Source organism: Theobroma cacao, chromosome 6, assembly GCF_053813885.1.
Source record: "Theobroma cacao isolate CCN51 chromosome 6, ASM5381388v1, whole genome shotgun sequence".
Lineage (NCBI taxonomy): Eukaryota > Viridiplantae > Streptophyta > Magnoliopsida > Malvales > Malvaceae > Theobroma > Theobroma cacao.
This window is the reverse complement of record NC_142644.1, coordinates 20,702,862-20,717,515: the sequence shown is the minus strand read 5'-3', so window position 1 is coordinate 20,717,515 and position 14,654 is coordinate 20,702,862. Positions and strand designations below refer to the sequence as shown.

The 14,654-nt window shown below is 36.2% G+C and overlaps 1 pseudogene; it reads right to left on the bottom strand.

Annotated features, from left to right (window-relative positions):
- Positions 1-1,556: 1,556 nt before the first annotated feature.
- Positions 1,557-14,654, bottom strand: part of LOC18595838 (putative 2-oxoglutarate-dependent dioxygenase AOP1.2) — a 56,247-nt pseudogene continuing 43,149 nt past the window's right edge.

Genomic DNA, 14,654 nt, shown 5'->3' with positions numbered 1-14,654 from the left:
TTTATTTTCATTTACATTATGTTATTGGGTCAAGCTAGTTCTAAATTTAATTAAAATTAAACCATTTTGAGCTTTTGAAGTCCAAAATCAATTTGGGTTTGATTTTGAATTGGACCTTTTTAATTTTTAAAGCCCAAAGGCCCATAAACCAAAATAATCAAAAAAAATTCAAAAATTAAAAAAAAATCAAAAATCAAAACAAAAAGCCACTTGACAGATTGCCATGGTAGCCCACTTAGCGGCTATTGCCTAATTGTTTAGCTTTGAGACACCATGCCAATCCTTTCCAAGCCACTCTAAGACTGAGAGTGATAATCACCTTACCCTTCTTAAACCAAAGTCAAGTACACAAGGGTTTTATAAGAACACCAGAAATCATAAAAAGAAAGGGGGAATCAACCAAAAAAATTTTTGAAAGCAAATCTGAAAATCTTCCAACAACCATAGAACCCTAAAACCCAAAAAAATCTTGAAAGCCATTCCAACAATCTCAATAACCGATGCTTCCAAAAAAACAAAAACTAGATAAAAAAACGATATACCTAGAACACAAAAATAAAAAAAAAAAGAATACAAAAGATTATACAAAGAAAGAGAGAAGAACAAGACGAAATAAAAATGAAAGATTTAACTCAAGAAATAATTTCAATGATGGAATTTCTTCAAGAAAATAAGTGCTTTTTTTTTAATGTTCTTGAGGTGGGAGATTTTTTTTACGTTTTCACTAAAAGTGTTTTGAAAATCGAAGAGAAATTTCTAATATTTAAATAAGTGAAAAAATAGAAAAAAGGATAATAAATAAGGGAAAATGTGAACTCAAGACTCACTAATTAAGGCTATGTACGGATAACACATAATTAATTGGTACCGTTCTTTGTATAGGTATATTGGGATGCTAACACCTTTTTCGCGCATAATTGTACTCTCGAACCTGAACATTGTTTAGTAGACTAAAGCTTATTTTTTTTTTATATGAACGTATGTTAAGCTTAAAGTAACATTTTAAAAAACATAGACTCAAAAAGGTAGCCAATCACACCTTGACGAAAAAGATTGGTGGCTACTTCATTTCATGTCTAGCGATCGGATTCCTAGACTCGCATGTCACGACACCACACACTTTCTTTATATATATATTCATGCTCACATGTCATACTTTGTATAACAGACATACTTAAACTATGCTTTTCCCCAAATTCATGTTTCCAAATATATCATTATTTTCTCTTTTTTTTGTTTTAAATTTTTTTAAGAAAAATTGAAAAATATGTATACATACATACATACACATATACATACATTTATTTGCCAAAGCTCATGCTCATTGGTAAGAAAGGGAGGTTTGGTGAGAATTATCAACTTCATGAGATGAATTGATTCAAAGACTGTTAAAGGCAACATTCTAAAACTATATATTCATTCATGCTCACAAGTCACAATATTCTAACTGGTAATAAAAGCTTCATGATATGCATTTAACACTTATTTCAACCACATATTATAATGTAACCATCAAGAGTATAAGAATATCAACTTCAGATTATTATAACCAAATCTTAGACACTGCAATAAGTTTTAAATGCAGATTAAGTTTTACGAGCAATGTCTGAGTGGAAGAATAGCAAGAATTCATCGAAGTCATGGCGCTTAAACAGCAAAGGATGTTCTTCATCCACCAACTCTCTTGGGGCCTTTATTATGTACCCTCCCTTGGGGTTTGAAAACAACCCAAAAGAGTACCTCGTCTTATCTCCTCTCATCATAACACGATGATAAAGCGCATGCAACCTACCATTTAACCATGCCTGCAAGCACAATATTATTACATTCCATAAATGTTAAACATAAGCTTTGTACTTATTTTTATATGGCAAAGACACTAAAAAAATATTTAAGTACTTCATCAAACTTTTTAGATAAGTCTTCATCATTTTAATTGTACTTTTTTATTGGAAGGCAAGAAGGAGTCTCTCTATTCTACCAGTTGATAAAGCACTTCTTTTTGCTCAATTAAGCACTTTATTTGAGGGAAGTTATTAAAATTGCTTATTTTTATCACATTAGTATAAGAATTTAATTAAATAAAAATAACATATTAATAACTTAATCAGATATAATAAAAGAAAGTTTATCTGAGAAATTTGAGACAGTAAAAAAGGTTTTTTTTTTAATATTCTAGCCTTATCAGATCTATTCCATTATTTGAATTTCAGATTCCAGATAAAAGTTCTATGCTTGTAGGCATCATTCTTGTCTGTACCTTCTTATATTTTATCTATGATTATAAGGTTTTCATAATTTTCTAAAACAATATTCTACTGTTGCTTATTAGAATTGAGAAAAAATTATTCATGTATTGCATAAACGACAAAGAGTTAATTAAAAAAACTTTCGTGAGGTTTAGAGAGAGGTCGGAGCTTATGAGGACCATCGATTCAGCGGACCGTAGAATTGTCGATGCTATCTCGATAATGGAATCTGTACTGAGGAGTAGTAACACTGCATTATGTCAATCTCAATTGGAGATATCCATGGGGAGTAGGAGTATAAGCCATGCAAGTAAAAAAAATGAACGTTCCTACAAGGAGTCATCAGCAGGGGTAAAGCCAAGTGTCAAGAAAGATGGCCAACTCATCATGGTCGAACGATGTGGGACAAGTAGGTGTCCTATCGATAAAGATGGTGATGGAGATAAGCTAGAGGAAATGTGGTATAACGTTTTAATACCTATCGAGGAGATGGAGTGGGCTTACAAGAGTGCCGTTGGCATGTTAAGGAACGGCTTTATGCATAGTGAGGTGCGATAGAACTGTTTTTCATAAGGAATTTGAGTTTGAGTTAGGAGAGTTAGGAGTTTGAAAGTAGTAATCACCTTTGGCGCTAGGGAGGAGATAAAGAAATTCTTGATCATTATTGTGACCTTTTTGATTTGTGATTTGAGTTTATCACACGTTTAGATAAGATGGAGCTAACATGAGATATCCAAGTGTGGATTAAGGTTGAAAATACCCTATTCGATCTTTGTCATGAGAATGATTTTAGGGCTGTTGGGAATGACGGGGTAAGTTCATCATGCTTGATATGGCAACTAAAAAAAAGGAGCGACACGTTAATGGTCAATGTATGTCTATTATGGTGTCCATAGTCGAATTGAAGGGGAGCGAAATTGAGGCCAAAGCTTAAAAAGCTAAGATGATATTTTAAAAGTTTGTCGAGTCCTTAAACAGCAACGGCACCAACGTGTGTTGGTGGTGGGATGACACCAGTGGAATGTGAATCTCAATCAGAAGTTGTAATGGGCAAAATGAGGCCTCAATTAGTGGAATGATACAGTCAACCATGGTAGGCAAATTTGAAACTGATCATCTGATGGTCTGAAGTTCCAACATTGGTAATTCCAAAAGTAAACAGTTGGAGGTTGATTGTGAAAAAGAAGAGATTTCAACCTTGCAAATTAGTGACAACTTGTAAGAAGAAGTAGAGCTCAAGGGAGAAAAAAGTTGTTAATCCGGGCAGCTAAAGTGCAACACGGGAGCATATATGAGGGCACGTGATTCACGTGGGATGTCGGACACTCTTTAGACATCGAGTTTGGACCTAAAGTAAGATGGTGGGTTGAACTAGGTGGGCTAACATTGTGTTAGTGAAAGTCAACAGATGGATTGGAATTGTTAGAGCCCAATTCAACAGTGTCCGCTTTACTTTGCAGCCCTAAGTAATGGGGCTTGTAATTTATTCCCTAAATTGCTATTAGGGCAAGAGCTAGTAATGGACCATAGGTTGATAAAGCGAAAAATTGATGGAACTAAGACGTTTGACTAAAAAAAGGCCAGATGGGTTTGATGCAGCTAATGTTGTGGTTATTTTGGGAGGAAAGAAGTTTCAGTTGAGGGCTTGTGAGTTTTGAAGCCATTGAATGTTGTTCATGTTAAGGTAAAGGTGAGGCGAAGTATACAGCCATGGAAGAACAAAATAAATGAAAAAAATGCAAAAATAAACACATGTAAGAGGAGGGTAGAACAGTTATTAATGGGTGTGTGAGGGAGTGGGTGTTGTGGGGGGGATACAAGAGGGTCGACTACAGTAGAAGAGAAATAGGGAAGAAATCAACCATTGTTGAAAGGAAGGTAAAGATGTCCGGGCCACATGTGAGGCTAATTCACACAGTGGATTTACATGGTAATATAAAAGGGGTAGAAACTTATATGCGAGGTAAGGAGGAAGCTTGGAAATTGGAGCATAGGGTGAAGGTTGGGCCAGGAAATATCGTCAAGTTGTGAAAGGAGAATATTCTGATTAGATAATCACACCGAGCATCACCACCAGAATCAAGGTCTAAGCCAAGAAAACATGAGGAAGTTTATTTTATTTTGGTCGGGCTATTAGTAATTGTAAAATGTATAAAATGAGAACAATACTAAAATGAAGGAGGCTACGCAGAGAAATTGTGGAGATGCATAATGGTGAAAATATAGGAGTGTAGCATTTATTGGACAATTTAGTCTTTGATAGTGATATTGAGTACTAAAATAAACTCATATTGAAGGAGGTTGAAGATACTTGAGAGGTTGCCTCGAAACGGGGACTAATTTTTCAAAGTCGCAAGGACTCAATAATCAAGTTCACCAAAATGGAAAATGAGATACAAAAGGAATGACTCAGCTAATTGTTAGAGTTGTCTTCCGCTTACCAGGATATGATGTTCTTACATGGAAGGATCTAGGTAACGGGAAAAGAGAAATTCAATGATGAATTTGATTTTTAAGGTAAAACTTAATTTGGTTCTCTTCCAAGAGACAAAATTAAAGCACGTGAATCTGTAGAGTGATTAATTCTCTGGAGGGAAAAATGATATGAAAAGCCAGTATGCTCAAACTGATAGTACGTCAAAGAGGTTGATTAGTTTATGACAAATTTTTTTTTTGTTTGTTTCGAGGCCAATATTATGGGAAAAAATTACTTTTTTTGCTTATTGGTATTTTGAAAAATTGAAACAAAAGGTGCGGCTTACGCACCAAATGATGAGCACAAAAGAAAAGAGCTATGGGATGAATTAGTTGGGATTATTCATGATATTGATATCCCTTGGTTCTTGGAGGGGATTTTAATGTTATGACAAAAATGAAAGAAAGGGTAGGGTGGATTTAAAACGAGTCATCATTAATTACTTCGTAGATTTTATTAATGAGGTGGGATTTGGGGATCTTCCTTTGAGATGAAGCAAATATACACAGTAAAACAACAAGGTCGATGCATCGTTTGGTCGACTCGATAAGTTTTTAGTGGTGTCATAACGTGCGGGTCCGAGAACCCGACCGCTAGACGCTGGTGAAAATAGAGTAACTAGGAGTCGCCACCAATCTTTTTTTATGTAGGTGCGATTGGCCACCTATTAACTCGGTTCTAATCAAAGAATTCTTAAATTAATTTTAGATTCGTCGAAAAAACGAGAATTGGTCTACGATTTTTAAAGATGGGTTCGGGAGTGCGGTTACGCACGGAGAAGGGTTAACACCTCCGTGACGCCCGTTCTATGAACGGTACCATTTAATCTTAAGTTATCCTATTGTAGCCTACTTTGACTTTATTCCTATGTTTCATTAATCCTTGCTTATTAATTAATTCTTTGTTATGTTAGCTGACTGAATCTTTTATTCGGTTTTACGTATACACATGATGCAATCATAAAATGATGTTGTGATTTATTCAATTTTAAAGGATGAAGTCGACAATCTTTTATCGAAAAATCATTCGTAGACTATCCCAACGCTTTGGTGAAGTCCTGAAGTTTTCTTCACCTAGGGATATCTCGAGAAAAACTGGTCTCTACAAGCTTTCAGAGGAAATCCCATCATCGAAATTTCCGCCTCATTATCGAGATAAACGTGGCATACTATGACAAGATAAAATGATGATACCTACATGACCGCGTTTATTAATTGGTTCATAATTCGTAGAATAATATGTTTAATAATTTAAGGTGATTTATTACCTTGTTTATATATTTATTATTATTTTTTAATTATTTTATTCTAATGTATATTATTTTTTAATAACGATATTTTGAGTTAATGGGTATTGGAGTATAGGGTTCGGATTTATCATGACGTTTCGGTGAAAATCCGTCTCAAACTCCGGACCTAAGAAATCCACTCAAAAGAAACAACTCTTTGCCCTTTTTAAGCGGGATTCCATCATTGGACCACTCAAAATAATCATTTCATTTTTCCTTTTCATATGCTTTATTATACTTACAAGTATCTAAATATATTTATACTATGAATATTTCCTTTTATTTAAACATTTTTTACTATTTTTACTATTAACATTGACCTTTATATTTTTTGTTTACACTAATTTTCATACTTTAAAATATTATCTAAAATATATCTTAGGACACTATACTAGGTAATTTAACTTAATTTTATCTCATCTAATTACATATTCAACCCAATAAATTGGGCCAAATCTAAACAACATAACCCATAATGCATCCATAAAGAAAAGGGTTGGATTTTTACCTGACTTGGGTTCTAATAATGACCCAAACAATCTGTGTACAGCCCACCAAGCCTCTCCTGCCAATTGTACCGTTGGAGGCCCAAGAGGAAAAGCTTTTCTCCTTTGAAACGACAACTTTCTTCCTTTTTCCTTTTTGTTTCTTTTTTTGTTTTTGTTTTTTTTTCTTCTCCTTTTTTTTGACTTTCTATTTTGCACTCTTCGTTCCTCTTTCTTCCGCCGCTTATGCCCCTATTGTTTTCCTTGTCCAGCTTCCTCCCTCACCATTGTTCTCTCTCTCTCATCTCACCGATCTCTCTCTCCTCTTTCTCTTTCTCCGTCGGCCTCTCTCTTTCCCTTGACCAAAAATTTATCCTCTTTCTCCTTTCTACCGACATAGCTCCTCTCTCTTCTCTCCAAGCTCAACCGGTGACACCAACCCCAAGAGAAAACTCACTCCTTTGCCGCTTGCCCAAAGCCAAAACCCCTCTCTCAAAATCAAAATCTCCTTAAAAACCCAAACCAACAAACTCTAAAAAACAAACGCCCGTGCTTTTCCTTTTTTTTTTTTGCATATCTTTTTTTGTATGTATTTTTTTTATTGTTGTGGATTTTTTTCAAATATGTCCGAGGCCCCCTTTTAAGAGTTGGATTGTCCAAAAATTTCAACAATCCAGTGATGAAATCATTCTCTTCTGAGCATGATTTCACAAGGCTCCGGCATAAATGGGGGCTAATTGCCGGAGGTAACTATTCCCCAAAATTCGGCTGCTTTCTAGGGACCTTAAGTGCCCCGTAATGACGAACCAAAGAGGGGGGGTTGAGTACACGCTCAGTCTTCTCCCTGTTTTCTTTTCTTTCCTTATTTTTATTTTTTATTTTTATTTTTGGTTGATTTTGAATTGGTGTCTACAATTGCCCCTCTTTGCACGTTTTTTAGAATCAAGAATAGTGCAAAGACGTAGACACCTCATTCGACTTATCTTGAGGCAAGTTTGATTTGAGCAGTTCAATCTAGGATTAACCTATTTTGAAACAAGTTTGAAAATGAAATCCCTAGACCTGACCAGGGTTTGAAAAAAAATGAAATTTCTAACCTTGATTTAGGTACAACCTATCTCATGACAAGTTCGATTTAAGAATTGAAATTCCTAGACTTGATCTAGGCTCGACCTATCTTAAAATAGATACGATTTTTAAAAAAAAATTAACATTTCTAGACTTGATCTAGCCTCGACCTATCTTAAAACAATTTCGATTTTAAAATTGAAATTCCTAGACTTAATCTAGGCTCGACCTATCTCAAAACAGGTTTGATTAAAAAAAAATTGACATTCCTAGACTTGATCTAGACTGGATCTATCTTAAAACAGGTTCGATTTAAAAATTGAAATTCCTAGACTTAATCTAGGCTCGGCCTATCTCAAAACAGGTTCGATTAAAAGATTGAAATTCCTAGACTTGATCTAAGCTCGACCAATCTCACAACAGGTTTGATTTAAAAACTGAAGTTTCTAAACTTGATCTAGACTCGACCTATCTTACAATAGGTTCGATTTAAAAAATCTAATGTCAACTTCACAATGAAAAATTCAAATCCTTCTATCGAAGTTTTACGACCTCAACATTTTAGGTCAGGTGGATTCCTACTTTCGAAGCTTGGGATATTGAATTAATTTTGGTTTCTTGTTTTGAAAATGACCATATGCATGGCTGGGCATGTATGCATGATTGAAATAATAGAATGCTTTCATGTTTATGATTCATTAAGGTTTCAAAACCTTTCTCCTGCCTCATCCAATTTTTCACTGTAGCTTTCGATCATCTTTACTTGTTTACTTTCTTTCTAGTTACTTTAGGTAACTCCGCATTTCCTTAAGCACCATCTCTTTTTGACATTTGACTTTTGCTCATGTTTAAAGCTCTATCATTCCTTTTCCTCATCATTAAGTCTTTTGTTGAACAATGAGTGTAATTTCTTGCTTAATTAGTTTCTTTATTTTACTAGTCATCATATGACAATCATTATGTGAAATTATGGGATGGTAAAGAATAAAGAGGTTGAAATAAACAAGAAAATGAGAGTTTCATATATGATAGTTCAAATAAGTCAAGGAAAAGAGAATTTACAGAGCAAACATTAGATCTCTTTAAGTAATGAACATTCGGACCATTTAGAGAAAACAATTTGATTTTCAACTTCAAGAATCGTCTTTGATTGATGCCTTGAGCAAATATGTAGGTTGCAAACTTTATAACTCCCCTTGTTTTGTGAGATTGTGGAGCTCCATTCATAGTGTATTTTTACCTCACTTCTTGTACTCCACTTGGGCTGACAATTTCAATCCAAATTCCTGCCTTTTGACCTCAAACAGCCCTTTTCGGGTTTTCAGCGTGAGCCTCCTCCTTTGGATACGAGTTGCCCTTTTTAGGTTTTCAACACAAACCCTCCTCCTTTTTTATTTATATATTTTTGTTTTTCTTTTTATTTTTTTTTATGTTTTTAAGCATAGTACTTCTTCACTACATCCGCATTTATCGGATTAAGTAGATCTTCCCTGTCCATGTCAGCAAAAATTAAAGCTCCTCCCAAAAAAGCCTTCTTTGCCACATATAGTCCTTCCCAATTTGGCATCCACTTTCCCTGAAAATTAGTTTGATTAAGGAGTATTCTCTTGAGAACCAACTCTCCTTCTCGAAACTGCCTAGGATGAACTTTTTTTCTCATATGCCTGTATCATCTGCCGTTGATACATTTGACCATGACATAAGGCGGTAAGTCTCTTTTCTTCAATCAGATTTAGCTGCTCTTGGCGAGAGTGGACCCATTCAGCTTCTTCCAACTTTGTCTCCATTAACACCCTCAATGATGAGATTTCTACTTCAACAAGTAAAACTACTTCTGTACCATATACTAATGAGTATGGAGTTGCTCCTATGGAGGTACGCACAGAAGTTCGATATGCGTGCAAAGCAAAAGGAAGTTTCTCATGCCAATCTTTATAAACTTCAGTCATTTTTTTAATAATCCTCTTGATGTTCTTATTGGCCTCCTCTACCGCTCCATTCATCTTGTGACGGTAAGTTGTTGAGTTGTGATGCTTGATCTTGAATTTAACACAAACATCCCTTACCATTGTACCGTTCAATTTGCTTGCATTATCAGTAATGATCCTTTTTGGAAACCCACATCGACATATTATCTCCTTTTTGATGAACTTGCACACCACTTTTTGCGTCACATTAGCATAGGAAGATGCTTCTACCTATTTTGTGAAGTGATCAATGGCCACCAATATAAATCGATGTCCATTAGAAGCTTTTGGAGTAATGAGCCCAGTCATATCCATCCCCCATATTGAAAAAGGCCAAGGCGCCAGGAAAACGTGTAATGGAGATGGTGGAGCGTGGATTTTATCAACATAGATTTGGCATTTGTGGCACTTTCGAGCAAAATTTATACAATCTGCTTCCAGTGTCAACCAATAGTATCCAGCCCTCATAATTTGTCTAGCTAACATATGTCCACTAGCATGAGCTCCACATGAACCCTCATGGACTTATTCAATTATCTTATTAGCTTCGGCTGCATCCACACATCTGAGGAGAATTTGGTATGGGTTTCTTTTGTAGAGTATTTCCCCATTGAGGAAAAAACCCATTGCTAACCTTTTGAGTAATCTCTTATCATTCTCTATGGCATTCTCAAGATACACCTGATGCTTAATGTATTGCATGATATCATAGTACCATGGTTTGCCGTCAAGTTCTTCTTCAACATTCATACAATGTGCAGAAACCCCCCGAATTTCCAAATTAAAAGGACGGATGTCAACTCCGTTATTTATTTTGAACATTGCTGCTAGAGTGGCTAGAGCATCGGCAATCTGGTTTTCTTCTCGAGGCAAATGATTGAAGCTAATTTTCTTGAATTGTTTACTTAATTCTACAACTAGCTTTTGGTATGGAACTAGTTTAGAATCCCTAATTTCCCATTCACCTCTCATTTGGAATATCACTAAAGCTGAATCTCCGTAAACTTCTATCGTGTCAGCCTTCATGTCGATTGCTGCTTGCAAACCCATCACCAACGCCTCATACTCTGCCATATTATTAGTACAGTCAAAATTCAACCTTGCCGTAGCTGGATAATACTTTCCATTTAGAGAAATCACCACTGCTCCAATTCCATGCCCCAAAGCATTGGACACCCCATCAAAATACATTTTCTAGAAATTAAGTTTGTTGGGACCTTCTTTTTCTATGTGCAAGATGGCCATCAAATCTTTATCTGAAAAATTGAAAATTACAGGTTCATAATCCTCAATAGCTCGATCTGCAAGGAAATCAGCAATGATGCTCCTTTTGATTGACTTTTGGGACACATACACAATATCATATTCAGACAGTAGAACTTGCCATCATGCAATTCTTCCAAACAAGAAAGGTTTTTCAAAAATATACTTGATGGGATCCAATTTTTCCACCAACCATGTTGTATGATACAACATAAATTGCCGGAGCCTTTGGGCGGTCCACGCTAGTGCACAACACATCTTTTCGAGCACAGAGTATTTGGACTCATACTCCGTGAATTTCTTGCTCAAGTAGTATATGGCCTGTTCTTTCTTTCCAGTTTCATCATGTTGCCTCAGTACACATCCCATGGAATTCTTGTTCACAGTTAGATACAAAATAAGAGGTTTTCCTATCGTTGGTGGTACCAACACCGGTGGATTTGTAAGATACTCTTTGATTTTATCAAAAGCTATCTGACATTCTTCATTCCACTCTTCTAGGTCTCGTTTTCGAAGTAGCTTGAAGATTGAATCACATTTGAGGGTGAGTTGGGATATAAATTGAGCAATGTAGTTCAACCTCCCTAAAAATCCTCTCACTTCTTTTTTCATTTTAGGAGTTGGCAACTCTTCAATAGCTTGTAGTTTATCTGGGTCCACTTCAATTCCTTTTTCACTTACTACGAATCCCAACAATTTCCCAAAAGTAACACCAAAAGTACATTTTGCAAGATTCAACTTAAGCTGAAATTTTCGCAATCTCTCGAACAATTTCTTGAGATTAACAGTATGATCTCTTTCTGTACAAGTTTTGCAATAATGTCATCCGCAGACACCTCTATCTCCTTATGCATCATATCATGGAATAAAGTTACCATTGCCCTTTGGTAGGTGGCACCTGCATTCTTCAGTCCAAATGGCATTACTTTGTAACAAAACGTTCCCCACATGGTTACGAACGTTGTTTTTTTCATGTCTTCGGGTGCCATCTTAATCTGATTGTATCCAGAAAAACCATCCATAAATGAGAATAAAGCATGTTTTGATGTATTGTCTACAAGAGTATCGATATGTGGCAAACGGAAGCTATCCTTCGGACTCGCTCTGTTTAAGTCCCTATAATTAACACACATTCAAACTTTTCCACCCTTCTTAGGAACCGGGACTATATTACGTACCCATTCAGGATACTTAGCCACCTCCAAGAACCCAGCATCAAATTGTTTTTTTACTTCTTCTTTAATCTTCAGCAACATATCTGGCATCATCCTTCTTAATTTCTGTTTAATCGGCTTACAATCCGGTCTCAAAGGTAACTTGTGTACAACAATGTCAGTATTAAGACCCGACATGTCTTGATATGACCAAGCAAACACATCCACATACTCACGAAACAATTCTTCTAACTTCTACCGTTCACCAGGTGATAGCGAGGTACCAATCTTAACTTATTTCCTCTCTTCCCAATTTCCCAGGTTAATCATTTCTGTGAGTTCCTGATGAGATAAAATCTCCCTTTCCTCCTGTTCCAACAATCTCGACAAATCAAGGGGTAAGTCATAGTCATCCACTTCTTCTGTATTTTTCAATTCATCAACATTCGAAACTTTCTAGAAATCAAAATTCAAATTGTTCTCTAGATTATCTTCGTGCTCATTATTTAAAGACCTGCAAATAGGTAAAATTGGACACGTGTATAGGCAAGTATTTATTGGCTAAAAATAAATGAAAAGGAAATATGCGAAAAGGTTGACAAATTATGAAACACATCATGCTTTGTCATTTATTTAAATGATTAAGGCAATAGAAAGCCATACTTAAACAAGAAATTACTCCTAACGCCCTTAGGCATAAGCATTTAGGTAAAATCGTTCATTATGTTTCCAAAACTTAAAGATGACGGGCAACTCCGTGGTTGTCCAATTGATTAGTTCCTCTCCAAGCAGTACTGGATACACCACAAGGACCTTCTCGTTAGGTTCTTCATCTTTGATCATATGGATTGATAGCTCATCAAACATCTGCACAACCCCGATTACCCTTTGTCGGTGCTTTGGGGTGAATGTAACCTACGGAGCGAAAAGTCTCATACAGGTACAGAATTGTCCTTTTCTCCAATTATTCTTCCTTTCCCTCGAGCTGAACCATCCTCTTAAATTTCTTTTGGGCTACCAATTTCTTTCTCTCTTCTTTGGTAGGTTTGTACCCCAAACCAAACTTTTTCTCATTCTTGATCGGAATCAGAAGACGGTTAATTCCTTGTAAATTCTTCCCTAGCCCTAGACCAGCACAGCATCCTTTTCCCACTGTTTGTTTAACCTCTATTTTAGTTGCTGCTGACAAGCGAGAAGTTGGTATCACTGCACCTTCTCCCACATAAGTAGCATTAACAAATTCAAAAGATCTGAATGAGCATTCAGGGACTTCTTCCGCCGCTTCTACATAGGGAGTGGATGAGGATTGGATGGCTAGTATATCTTCTTTCGTAGATATGCTTATCAATTGGCCTTCAATTATGAATTTTACCTTTTGATGTAGAAAAGACAGTACAACTCCTGCCATATGAATCCACGGGCATCCTAATAGACAGTTATAAGATGGGAATATGTCCATCACCTGAAATTGGACATCAAACATGCAGGGACCGATCTTCACTAGCATTTCTATATCACCTATCACTTCTCTTTTAGTTCCATCAAATGCTCTCACTATCATGTGACTAGCCCTCATATAAGTCATATCGATTGGCAACCTTGCTAATGTTGAACGAGGCATGACATTCAAGGCCGAACCATTGTCAATCAATACTCTAGGTATGGCATGGTCCTAGCATCTGATGGTTATGTGGAGAGCCTTTTTATTCCCTCGGCCTCCCGATAGAATTTGTTCATCATTAAAGGCAATGAAGTTTCGCACTATGATGTTTCCCACTATATGGTCCAACTTTTCCACCGATATGTCAGGAGCCACGTAAGCTTGATTCAAGACTTTTAGTAGCGCATTCCTGTGTGCTTCCAAATTCAAGAGTAAGGATAACAGCGAAATGCGAGCGGGCATTCTTGTCAATTGCTCCACTACACTATATTCACTGTACTTGATAAATTTGAGAAATTCGCCCACTTTTTTCTCCGTGACAGGCCTTTTAACCTCGTTGCTTAGAGCAACTGCAAGTTCGATGGTTTGGTCCTTAAGAAAGGTACTTGCTTCTTTTGGATCTTCTCCCTGTTTGGACTTTCCTTTTTCAACCTTTTTTATTATCTCAGGAGAATAACATCGTCCACTTAGCGTTATACCTCCCACGCCAGTTAGATCTACTGAAGATGCTTGGGAAGTAAAAGGGGTTGTACCTAAGATGTTGCATTCGTAATTCCAGGGAATAGCCTTCTCACTCTTGTAAGGGAATGAGTTGGGAAATTCAATGGTGATACCATTTATGACAACAGTAATGGATGTATCATTCATCGGACTTCTGTTTTTTTCATAAAAGATGGTGAGAGGTTTAGGTTTGTCTAAGCCGGATGAATTTGATGCTACTTCAGTTAGGGGCTCCTCATTTATGGTTCCAACCAAATCCTTTTCGCCTTCTACATAAAACTCGATTATTGACAAATCCATCAACTCTTGCAACTTACGATGAAAGTCATCACAATTTTGAATGGAATGTCCAACAACCCCCATATGGAATTTGCAGAAATGAGTGAGATCATGCCCTAATTCCTTTGTGTCTACTAATTCTGGAGGGATGACATTTATTTTGAATAATGCTTCAAACACTCTATCCATTGGCGTTTGAATCTCATTGACACTTCTTTTTACCCTTTGAGTCATCCCTTCATGTATGGCGTTCACTGTCAACCT